Below are 12,409 nucleotides of genomic sequence, written 5' to 3' on the forward strand. Positions count from 1 at the left end.
GGTAGTCGTGCAACTATGGTCAAGCAAGGCTCAAACCTAGTTCAAATGTCCTCAAAGCTGGGGCACTTGTCTGTGTATTGTGCAGTCTTCCAACAATGCTGAACTTCCAGTAAGAAGCCAGAAATGAGGGGCGCCTGGGTGGCTCAGTCGTTGAGCGTCTGACTTCGGCTCAGGGCGTGATCCTGGCGTTATGGGATCAAGCCCCGCATCAGACTCCTCCACTGGGAGCCTGCTTCTTCCTCTCCCACTCTCCCTGCTTGTGTTCCCTCTCTCGCTGGCTGTCTCTCTGTCAAATAAATAAATAAATAAATAAATAAATCTTTAAAAAAAAAGAAGAAGAAGAAGCCAGAAATGATACCCCATGGCTCAACAAGACCTCTAGGATGTGAACAGAGGAGGATGAAGGGCTGACATCATTGAGAGGACACCCTCTCCCTTCTGGGTTGCCATTGCCACAGATTCCTCCAACGGCCAAACCCAGCCCATCACAGGTTTTGGGCCAGATAGTCCAAGGCAGGAAGCGGACTGTACCTGCCTCTAGGAACACCCTTCCCTGTGCAGCTACTATGTTTGGTGGGAAGGACCCTGGCCAGACACTCAGGAGAACAGACTCTAGTTCCACTTGTGTCGGAGACAAGGCCCTTCCCCTTTCTGGGCCTCCATTTCCTTAGATGGAAGACGTGAAGGCCAACCAACCAGCTTTCCAAGGACCTCTTTCAGCCCTGATTCACATTCCGAGTGCCCCACTGAAGGGAGCTTTTCCTCCTTCTGAAGTTGATGGGTGCCAGAGAAGAAAAGGATTCTTGATTATCTAGAAAACCGTCCACCCCGCTCCCCCTCAACCCCAGCTCCCCAGTCAAAGACACCTGCCCTCCTTAGCAGTGCCAACCCAATCTCTCCCTCTGCCACTCTGCCTCCTCCCCCCAGCCCTACCCCTGCAACAATCTTCCAAAGACCCTGACCCACCATTTGCTGCTTTGCTCCCTCCTTAGCAGGGTGATCACTGGAAATTCTATTTTTAGGGCTCTGGGAGCCCTGGGACACACAGACAATTTCTCCCTTGGAATTCCTGGAGATGATGTATGGTTATGGGCTAATATATGTCGTGTACAGTCGCGATGTAGGAGCGCTCCTCCCCTTGTCCCTTGTCGTACCTGTATGCTCAGGGCTGAGCCAGAATCTCTTGCCCAAACAGGCCAGGATAGGTAGCCAGGTACACAATATCTATGAAGCTGAATTAAATCCTTCTTGACAGAGGAATAATCACTTACCCAAACATGGAGGAAAACCAAACAGATCCATTTCGGTATGTTCCCCTGGCAAGAGCACTGGGAGTCCAGAGGCCAAGAAGGCCTCTGCTTCCAGATGACTCAGAGACCTGGGGCCAGCAGCACCCCAGCTCCCCTCCCGGGGTGTCACATGAGTGAGGGGACTACGCTAAAGAAGTCTATGGATGCTCCCAGCTCTGACGCTATCTTACTATCGACTGAAGAGTCCTTGGCGTCTGAAAGGAACAGTGTGGCCTTTTGTGAAACTCCATGCACTGGCAGAGATGGACCGAGGTAGCCGGAGGGAAGGGACCCTGCTTGTCGGAACTGCATTCGGGAACCCCCCGCCATGGAGGTGCCGACCTGCTGTGAAGAACACCCACTAATTCTGAGAAGCTGTGGAGTCCCAGCCAGGCTCAGCTCACATCTCTGTTGCTTGTGGGCTGTGCCATCTTGGACAAGTCTCTTTACCTCTACAAGGGACTCCATTTCCACATCTGCCTCGTGAGAATAGAAAAACCTACCCTGGTAGGTCATTGCAGAGTTCAGTGAGATCCTGCAAGCAGAGCATAAAGCACAGTGCCTAGAGCCACGACTAAGCCCTCCCTACCCTTCCCTGCCCTTCCTCATACACACACCTAGAAGTCCTCAGAATTAGATCTGCCCAGCTGGTTTCACTGACCTGGAAAACCAAGCCCCTGATGAGGAAGGGGTCTTAATTCCAAGCACACCAGGGGACCACTGCCTGAAGCTCACTGGGGAGGGGGCAGCAGCTATGGGGAAGGGGTCTGGGAAGCGTGGAGGCAGGGCTGGTCACCACGTCCCCTTGCTGGTCACATACAAGGGCTCAGGGATCAGGAGAGTTCCTGAGCAGAGTCCCATCCCACCAGCCTCGTCCTCTGCCTGCCCAGGAGAGCGTACCTTCCTCCTCAGCCGCCAACAGTCACCAGCGGTGTGACCTGGCTTCTTAAAATGAGGGTGTGGGACCAACTGGCCCCTCTAGTCCTTTCCACCTTCATAATTTTCCTGAACTACAATTCTACAAGGTGAACCGGTGGTTAACTGATGCCCCCACCTTCTCCCCATCCCCTCCTCCACCATACATGAAGGGGGGCGGGGGACAGGGAGCCCAAGGACTCTGAAAATAGAGGGAGAAAGGCAGAGGCTGGGGCTCCATTATGCTAATTTAATTAGCTCTAATCTGCCCACAGCAGGGCCTTGGAGAAAGAGGCTTTTGTTTAAATTTCACATTTGGCAGGAAGTGCTCCTTCTCCTCCTCCCTCCTCCCTCCTCTCACCCCCAGTGGAGTTTAAGAGTCAAAAGCTCTAATTTCAGTCCTGGCTCTCACATCTAGCAGTGCTGGGGCTTCCTTTTCACACTTCTTTGACCGACTCCTTGATTTTTCCAGGAAGGAAATATGCCCCAGATGTCTGTCAGTAAAAGGAGAGTTTTTATCTGCCCTTATAAAAGGGTGTCAGTAATTCACAGATTTCCCAAGAAGCGAGCTCCAAGGCGGGGAAAGGCCAGCTGACTTCTCTCCACTGATAAACCAAAAGTTTACCAATCAACTAAACCCCCTCCCGTGGGCCAGGAGCCTCACAACGGCCTTATGGGGTAATAAGAAGAGAAATCTCCCTCTTGTCCATCTATTCAACCAATGCTTATTGGTACCTACTCTTCACAGGGGAGGGGGGAGAGGGGTCTACAGGGGAGGTGACTTGCTTCTATGCCTCCCAAACTGTTGGCCGTACAAGCTGGTAATCTGAATTTCCAAAACCAAAAGGCCCTGGTTTGTAGCACTGGCTAATTTCTGTGCTGTAAACTTCCCCACCATGGCCAATTTCCGGCTGTCAACAATGTTTAATAAGCAGTTTGCAAAATTCCTGAATATTTAAAAATGGGCTCTCTGAGAGCCTCCCGGACTAGAAGCGAATTCTCCTGGCTCCTAATTGACGGTTCTTTCTGCCTCACCTCTCTACTTCCTGGCAGGAGGAGTCGATGTGCTATGGGGGCTGAAAGAGGAACCTTCCTGAAACCTACCTGAAGGATTGTTAACAGGGGTTGGATTTCAGGCATGTTTCATTCTCTTCCTTGTCCGTATTTTCCCAAACATCTTATGAACACATGTTACCTTTACCATCAGAACATACCTAGGTAATGAGTCATTTTTTTAGCGAGCTGAGTGGAATGTTTTGCAATAACCTCCCCACATAATTTCCATCATTCTGTCTCCCTTGGGCATGAGAAAGAGGGAGTTTCCTAAGAGCTCAAGTTCCCTGGCAGACCAGAGCAGGTGCACCTAAGTTCACCTGAATCTGGTGCTGTCTTACCTGGAGAATAAATTCATCCCCTTTGGAGTTCAAGTCTCACCAGCCATCGAGAAACTACAACTCCCTGTTAAGATTCCAAAAGCCGTGCTCTGAAAAATCAAAGCCTCTTTGGCCATCAAATGACCTTGCCTCCCCATGGGCGGAGGTGGAAGCAGATGGTGAAAACAGCTGCTCCTTCTCCCTTGAGCCTTAGAGGAAAAGGTTTCCCAGGAAGAGGAGGCCTTCTGCCCTCTTCGCCCCCAAGCTGGGATTCAGGTGGTCTTACCTCAGTGCTGAGACAGAGGCCTGGCACCAGGGCTTGGGCCCGCTCAAGGAGGCCAGTTCATTTCAGCTGGGCTCCAGGATTTCACTGCTCCTGTCTGGGCCGCTCGCAGCAGAGCTCTGCACAACGGGCTCTACCTTGTCTGCAGAGAAAAAAAAAAAAAAAAAAAAAACCACAGGCACACAATGAAAAGTTGTAGACAGAACACCAGAAGCCCGTATGTTAATTCATGCAGGAGGGTTAGCACCCTTCCTCCTCCCACGCCCCACCCTGGTCACTCCTGACACTTCAGAGCCCCTTCCAGGAGGCCGGCCCCACCTGAAAGAGCCGGCAGCTTTCCCAGGACGCAAGCCGCCCATCTGTTCACCCAGACCTACCCTTTGGGGGCTACACAATTTCAGTGAGCTGGAGATGAAGCAAAGCAAACTCGACCACGGTCACTTAATCCTGCGCTACTTGCTGTTATCAGTAGAAAAGCAAGAAAAAGAAAACTACAGTTCTGGCCCCAAGTCTTGTGTTTAGATAAGGCTTAGGGATAGCTGATTCCAGTCAACAAATACATCACCCTTCCCCCGTCTCCCTTTGGCCGACAGTATATCGTGTGTAATGTTACAAATGTGAACTTAATTCCTAAATTTATTTGGAGAGCATTTTTAACGGAAACTAAATCTTCAACCCATGTATTGTTCTAGCTGTCTGGGTGGATGGCAATTGTTTTTAAAGTAACTGTTAGGCTTCCGAATGTCAAAGAAATTTATGTTCGATCTAGAAATTTTAGAAAATAGAGTTAAGTCAACAGAAGGAAAAAAATCACCTATTCTTCCCTCCCCAAGATAACTACAGATAACACACCCTTCCTGGTTTTATTTGGTGATCTGGAGTTTTTACAAAGATGCAATAAAGCGAGGCATGGGTTAGTGCCATGTCATCAGCGGTCTTCTGCAGGGACTACGTAACCTGCCCCTATGTGGCCGGAGCAGAACTGTCACCCTACCCCCCAAGGGCTGGCCATCGCCAATGTTTTTGTTAATTACACAAAGTCCTTAAAACTAAATCCTTGGGGAAATCCATGGTTATTTCCTTAAGACCTAGGCAAAGAGTTTCTAAATGTCTCAGTCTTGGCCTGCTGCCTCCAGGACTCCTGTGCCATATAAACTGCTCCAGGCGCTGGCGAGAGGCGCCGGGGCCTCTGCCGCTCCTCCCCTCGGCCCCGCCCCTCCCCTGCCCACATCCCCGCTCACCCCGTGTAACATTTCCAGGGCAAACGAGCGCGCAGTGCCAGCTGTCTGGGTTGTCACCGGTGTTCACATTCAGCTCAGCCCTAGTATAAGACCTGATGACTCCATGAGTTCCCCTAATCACGCTTGGGGAGCAGGTGCGGGAGAAGGAACTGGAAGGAGGAAAAGGTGAGAAATGCCCTGCAGAACAGAGAGGAGTGGTAACACACAAGTGTGGCGTCCAGGAGGAAGAGACCCTGAGATGCCATGAGAAACAAGAGTCAGGCCACGAGAGTGCAGACGCTGAGAGGAAGTACGACCAGATGAAAGCGAAGATGAAGTGAGCCACTGAGGGGGTGGAAATGTCACGGTCTTGCAAAGATTCAGGGTAAGCAGAGCAAAGGACAAAGGCATCAGGTGACAGGGGAAAATAAAAAGTCACCTGCAGCATTTGGGCACTTTGCTGCTGTCTACAATTAATGCCGACAAGACACAAGGAGCCAAAGTCACAGTGGTGCAGAGACTGGGTCAGGCTGGGAAGAGATAGCTCCGTGAAGTGCTGGTGGCCACCTGGGAGCATGCCGGTAACCAGCCTTCCCCAGGGAACAGGCGCAAGGTGCTCCTGGGGTTGGGGGAACTAGACTCACTTGCCCCCTTAACAGGAGGGAGGCCCCCTCTCTCCATCTCTCTCTAGCTAGCCTCCCTTATCCCTCCTTTTGCTCCAGGCCAAACCTTCAGTGAGACATGGGTAGTTCACCACATAATCTTTCTAAAGACTTCATGGATTTCTGTGGCCCTGTGACTCAGGCAAAGACTCTGGGAAGCCAAGCCTCATGCCCCTTCCCAGCTGACCACTTCCACCCTATGCACCCTCCACTCCAGCTGCAGGAATCTGCAGACCACTGAGGGAATGTGGGGTTCTATTCGTGCTTTTTAAACCCTTTGGTAGATGGCTTGCAGACCTCTACTATGACTCCAATAGACAAGTCATTCTACCTGTCTCCCTCCTACCCAACCCATACTCACACCTGGGCCTCCCCTGATGGACAAAGGGTGGAACTTGGACTTAAAAGCAACTCACCTAAATAAGGCAGCTGGACCAGTCAGATACTTTCAAAATTACAACTATGAAAAAAGTCAGCTAGTGGTGGACCCTCGAGTTTCAAGGGAAGGTAGCAGGGGCGCTAGAAGAAGGAATGCCAGGCACGAAACCAAGTGATGGGGCCACAGGGCCCTGCAGAAGGAGAGGAAGCTGGCCCACAAAGAGAACAAGGCAGAGGCCCAGGGAGAGGCAGACAGGAAACTGTGCAGCCCCAGAAAGAGCAGATGCTTGGTGATGGTCTAGAAACTGCAAAGTTCATCTGTACTTCCTTGTTTTTCTTCCTATAAGCATCCCCTGCATCCCTTCTAGAAACCCCTGAAGAGCTAGGTTTAGAGCAGCTCTGGGGTCCCAGCTGTCTCCAGCTCACTGAAGTCTTCCAGGGCCAGGACTGAGAGCAGAGGAGCTCTCCCACCATCACCCAGTGCACGGCTTTGTGGTTGGGCTTTGGCCATCCATTGTGGCTGCTCAAAACCCTTTTTTTTTAACTTCCTTCCCAAGTTTATGGCTGGATTTTTGACAGATGAGGCAATTTGACAGGACAGTCTTGGGTTGCAAGTACAACTTGTACTTTGCAGAAACATGAGAAATAAACAATAACAGAACAGTAATAACAGACGGTAGATTTTTCTATTATACAGTTTTGCTATTAAGTGGCTTATTCCTACTCCTCCTAATACCCCACCGGTGTGACCCATTCAGTTGACCCTTTGCATTCCCTTCCCCCCGAGCCACCTACATATCATGTGCTTCCTTGCAGTTTTAATACAGCACCCACTGAACTGATGGCCCCCTGTAATCTGTGTGTCTTCTGCTCCCTGACGCCCCTCCAATTCCACAAGGGTCACTGGCTTGCCATCTGGATTTGGCTTCACCACTTGTCTCCCGCAGTCTAACCAACCAAAGTTCTACTCTATGCCTTCCTCATGATTGGGACCTGTTCTCTGCCCCATCACTTCCTGCCCTCGCTCCTGCCCGCACGGAGCCCTCACCTGACAGCCCCCGGCACCTCCTAGCTAAGGCCTTCTGTCAGCCCCCGAAGCATTAGAAGAAGACACTAAGGAGGAAAGCAGATAAATGAGAGGCTGCCTTGGCCTCATTAGCTCCCTCACGCCTCATGTAGGTGTTTCCTTCAGATATCCAAGGGTGGGCGCTGACCACAGACCACAGCCGGCATTTAGAAAGCCCACCAAGAACCAAAGAACCCAAAGAAGTTCATAAAATGAGCCAAGCACATACACATAAGAATTTCATGGCTCAGCATCCCCTGATGTAATCATCCCCCAAACAAGGACCATTACTGATGGGCTTGGTTTTGAGTCAGAGAATGGGTCAGCCTATCCCCAGGGGTACGGCTCGGGCCCCAGGTCCCTGGCTTAAATGAACGGTCGGCATAAGGCACACAGGAGCCTTGGGGTAAAAGATAACCCTGTTAGCCCTGATTCCATTATTCCACATTATCTGGAATGTGAGCGGCTGCTGATGGTTTGGATATGGAAGCTAAATTAGCTAAGAGCTTTTATCGATCTTTGTACATAAAACTTTCCAGGGTCTGGGTCTCTACAAATTTGCTGAGCTCTACAGTCCAATCAGAAGATACTGCACCCAAAATACGATAAAAATTTCTGCTAAAATCAGAAGACTTCCTGGATTATTTCTGCTTTCCCCTTCCTTCCAAGCTCTTGTTTCTTCTGGAAGGTTCATCTGTAGGGCCCAGACCCAACATTAAAGGGCTTCTGTACCAGACCAAGGGCTAACCGCAATGTTCCTTTTTTTTTTTTTTTTTTTAATTTAAATGTTTTTGGCAACTACTGTGTGCTAGGCACTTAATATACTAAATTATTCATTTATTCCCCATACAATCCTATGAGGCAAGGAGTGTTTTCTCCATTTTCAGACAAGGGAAAGGGCCTAAGTAAGTAGCCAGGGCCCAAAGCTGGGAAGTGACGAAGCCAGAATTCTACACGCTGGCCTGTCTCCCCAAGGCCTTCTTCCCCCACTGTTAGGACAGAGCTCCGCCAAGCTCTCTCAAAAAAAGCTGAAATTAAAGAGGAGTTCAACACTGAATACACGGGCTCTGACAAGAAGTGGTGTAAAGAATTTATTTCCAGAGAACCAGAAAAAGGAAGCTCTTCTGCCACCGCCGTATGCAAAACACCCAAAGAAAGGAACTCCTGCTTTCTTTGACTGTGCTGTTAACATGTTGTCGGGAGCAAACAGTCCCTCAGTTTCCACTGGGCCTATTCGAGCTGCCGATCTGGACATACACAGAGACACATAAGCCCTTTCTCCACACACATGATTTCAGGCCTTGCCCCAGTCCTGCAGACCCCTAATCTCTGCCACCCAAATGCAATGACTTTTGGCTCTTGGATTTAATTCTAGAATGATCTCCATGTATCTAAATACCATACTTATATGGCTTTTTTTTCAATGTTACCTATTTCCTACTTCCATACCTCCTACTATGGAAAATGAGAATTTCGCTTGCTTTTACCACCATCCCACGTACGACTTCTACTTCTCCTAATATAGTTACACCATCTTTTTTCCTATTAAGTCTACACTAGGTGTACATTATGATGACCAGATAAGTGATTGTTCACAGCCAAGCTCTGTGGTGTGCTATGGTTCCTTCACTCCTTCATTGTCATTTCTGGAGTCCAGTAGTATCTCTCTTGTTTATTTGCTTCAACTTCTATATACCTATCACTAATTTAGCCCTCACCTTTCCAACTTTTTTTTTCCCCTTGAAGCTCTCCCTTCTGGAATCTTCTGTCCTCCTACTCCAACCTGAGCTTGTTGCTCTCTGGGCTTAAAGGAAGACTCCTTTTCTTCTGTCTTAATTTACGCCACTCCTCCCAATTTTGAAGGAACATATCTAGAGTAGCTTCCTCAGAAAGGGTGTACGGGAGGAACAGCAACTGAGATTTCTTATATCTCAAAATGCCATCATTTCCCTCACATTTGAGTAATAATTTATCTGAATATAAATTCTCAGTTGGAAATAAATCCCTCTCAGAACTTTAAAGGTATGGCTCCGTTGCATTCTAGCTTCCAGTGCTGCCGTTGAATCAGATTTTTTTTTCTTCTGTGTAATCAGTTTAGGGTTTTTTTTTCCTTGTGTCTTCAAGCTTTGCTCCTGGTTTGTACGGGGTTTTTTCCACAACGATGTGCTTTGGTGTGTGTTTTTTTTCATTCATAGCACTGAGTACTCAAGTGAGGTTTTTCATCTAGAAACCTGTGCTCCTCAGTTCTCAGAATTTTACTTGTATTATTTCTTTGATAAATCTTCCCCTCCATTGTCTCTATTCTCTTTTTTTTTGTTCATCCTCCTATTCAGATGTTGAACTTCTTAGAATGATTCTTTCTTATTTTTCACTGCATAGCTCCCCCTCCTCCCCCTTTTTTTGGGGGGGGGTTCTTCTCTTTTTTTTTTTAAGATTTTATTTATTTATTCGACAGAGATAGAGACAGCCAGCGAGAGAGGCAACACAAGCAGAGGGAGTGGGAGAGGAAGAAGCAGGCTCATAGCGGAGGAGCCTGATGTGGGGCTCGATCCCATAACACCGGGATCACGCCCTGAGCCGAAGGCAGATGCTTAACGACTGCACTACCCAGGTGCCCCTTTTTTTTTTTTGGTTTCTAGCCTTTCTCCAAGACTTCGTCAACTTTATATTCCAAACCCTTTACTGATTCATTGATTTCTATCACACTTTTCATTTCCAAGGGTTCTTTCTTATTCTCCGAATACTCCTTTTGTTGCACACTGCCTCCATTCTATTACCGTGCTATCTTGTCTTGCCTCCAGGACACCAGTAATTATAGTCTGTGTGATGCTTGCTTCTCTCCCTGCACTGCCTCTATTTCTTGAGTTTCTTTTTATGTGGTTGTCATTTGTCTTTTTTTGGTTTCTGTGTTTTATGTTTCGAACTTTTCTCAACTATCTGGGGATACTGAGCAGTCTTTTTAAATTCAAAAGTGAGACACTAAAGGCTGACCAGAAGCTCCATGTACCCAGGCAGAGCTGCCAGCCAGTGACTACCAAGGAGGGCTAAGAGTAATCTCTCCGTTTTATTTAAAGAACTCTAAATATCGGTATCTATAGGTCTTTCCTCTTGGGCTGTTAAGTTGATGCAGAGAGACCCCTCTAACCTCCCGACTAGGGAAAAGGGGATATAACCCTAGCTTCCAGCACTGTGGGAACCACCAAACAAAGAAAGTTGGGGAGGGGTGGTCCCACTGTTCAGTATACACACTTTTACTCCTTCCCTCTGTTTTAGAAAGGCATCTCACGCATGCCCTTCTCAGGTTGGCCTGCTGCGCCTGATCCTAATCAGGTCTTAAATTGAGTTTGTTCCTGGAAAGATCCTTAAAAGAAGTTTTAGTTACCAGGAGAAGAAAAAATAAAAAACAACTTGTTTTCCAGGCATAGTTTCAAAGGCCAGACTTCCATAGTCACTTATCAGGCATCTCCGAGGCCTGCTAAGTGTTGGCGTGCTTCATATTTTGGAAAAGTGGTATGTGACCCCTACACTCTATATTTTGCATACCACCTGCGCCCGGGGCAGGGCAGCTCTTCGTAACCATACGGATTAGTATTTCTGCAGCAGAACAAAGGCATGTTTATACTAAGTAGGTTAAAGATTTATAAATAGCCTCACATTAGTTCAGGACAGGTTTTGCCACCAAATGGGTTAAAAATAAAACTCGGTTTTCACAGATTTTTGGATTTGGAAATTGCAGATAAGAGATGGCGTGTGCATTTCGTACGCACCTCCCACACCTCCAGTCACACTCGGGGCATTTTCACAGGGATTTTGTCACTCTGTGGGTCTGCCTGCTTGCAATGAGAGGTGGAAAAAATGAGGCAAGTTGGAATGCGGGGGTTGGGGGAGGCCAGGTTCAACAGGAGAGCGTCTAGTGGCATAGTCACTTGGAAAGTGTGTGTCTAGGGGCGCCTGGGTAGCGCAGTCATTAAGCGTCTGCCTTCGGCTCAGGGCGTGATCCCGGCGTTGTGGGATCGAGCCCCGCATCAGGCTCCTCCGCTATGAGCCTGCTTCTTCCTCTCCCACTCCCCCTGCTTGTGTTCCCTCTCTCGCTGGCTGTCTCTGTCAAATAAATAAATAAAATCTTTAAAAAAAAAAAAAAAAAGAAAGTGTGTGTCTCGGTTCTATCCTGGCAAGCTCTGTTACTTTGAAAAAGTTACTTAACCTCCCTGAGCCTCGATTTCCTTATCTATAAATTGTGGGTAATTCCAACTAATTCCAAAGTGTTTTTGTGAGGATTAAGTTAAATTCAGTCAACAACTATGTATTGTGCCCGCTATTCTTAAGGCATTGCTCTGGGTCCTAGGAAAATAATTACGAACAGAAGAGATAAAGTCCCTGCCCTCGTAGAAACAACTTCCCAGTGAGAAGAGACACGGAGTAAATACGTCAGACAGCCATAGATGCCACTTAAAACAACAGAGGGCAAAGGGGAGAGAGCCGGGGGTGAGGGAGGAGGCTGGCGCCAGATTATCTTAAATAAGTTGGTCAGAACGGCCTTTCAAATAAGGTGACAGTTAGTTAGAAACCTGAAGGAAAAGAAGGGGAACACAATGTGCGTCTATGAAGGAAGGGTGTTCCAACTGAGTGGAACAGCAGTGCAGAGGCTCTGAGTAAAAAAAAATCTTTTTTTAAATGTGATTTTTTGTTTAAGAGACATGAAGTAAGACAGAATGAAGGGGCAGAAAATTGGAGAAGCTGAAGTCTGTGAGGACCTGGATCATGTAGAACCTTGTAGACCCTTCTCAGAATTCTGAGTGCTAAGGCTCTGAGTGAAATGGAAAGCCCTTGTTGGTTTCTGAGCAGAATAATGACTGATACTACAACTTTCAACGTGATCGCTCTAGTTGCTGTTTTGAGGAGACCATAGGAGGAGGAATGTAAGTAGAAGACCCAGTTACAGAGCTATTCTAAAAATTAAAAGCAGAGATCGAACTGTCCTGGACCAGCGTGAATTTAGTGGATTCAGCAAGCAGTCAGTTCCTTAGTTTGCTCTGCAAGTACAGCTGACTTGCTGATAGCCTGGATGCAGCATGAGAAAAGGAGAGTCAAGAGTGACTCCATAGTTTGAAACTCTAGCAACTGGAAAGAAGATCTCCTGAAGTGGGGATGGCGGTTTTCGAGGGAAAAGCAGTTCAGCCTTGGACTTTGTCATCATTGCGATGTTTATTCGACACCCAAGGA

The 12,409-nt window shown here is 47.9% G+C and overlaps 1 protein-coding gene across 8 annotated transcripts in view; it reads right to left on the reverse strand.

Moving 5' to 3' along the window:
- ST6GAL1 (ST6 beta-galactoside alpha-2,6-sialyltransferase 1) overlaps positions 1–12,409 on the reverse strand; it is a 119,412-nt gene that overhangs the window by 84,515 nt on the left and 22,488 nt on the right. For 7 of the 8 annotated variants that reach the window (XM_008705182.2, XM_008705181.2, XM_008705178.2 and 4 more), the window contains exon 2: positions 3,864–4,002. The gene's annotated coding sequence lies outside the window, so the exon portion shown is untranslated. Of the gene's footprint in view, positions 1–3,863; positions 4,003–5,101; positions 7,627–12,409 lie in introns of those variants that run through there. The other variant, XM_040621471.1, reaches the window with a different exon arrangement.

The sequence above is a fragment of the Ursus maritimus genome, unplaced genomic scaffold, assembly GCF_017311325.1.
Source record: "Ursus maritimus isolate PB19 unplaced genomic scaffold, ASM1731132v1 scaffold_4, whole genome shotgun sequence".
NCBI classification, from domain to species: Eukaryota; Metazoa; Chordata; class Mammalia; order Carnivora; family Ursidae; genus Ursus; species Ursus maritimus.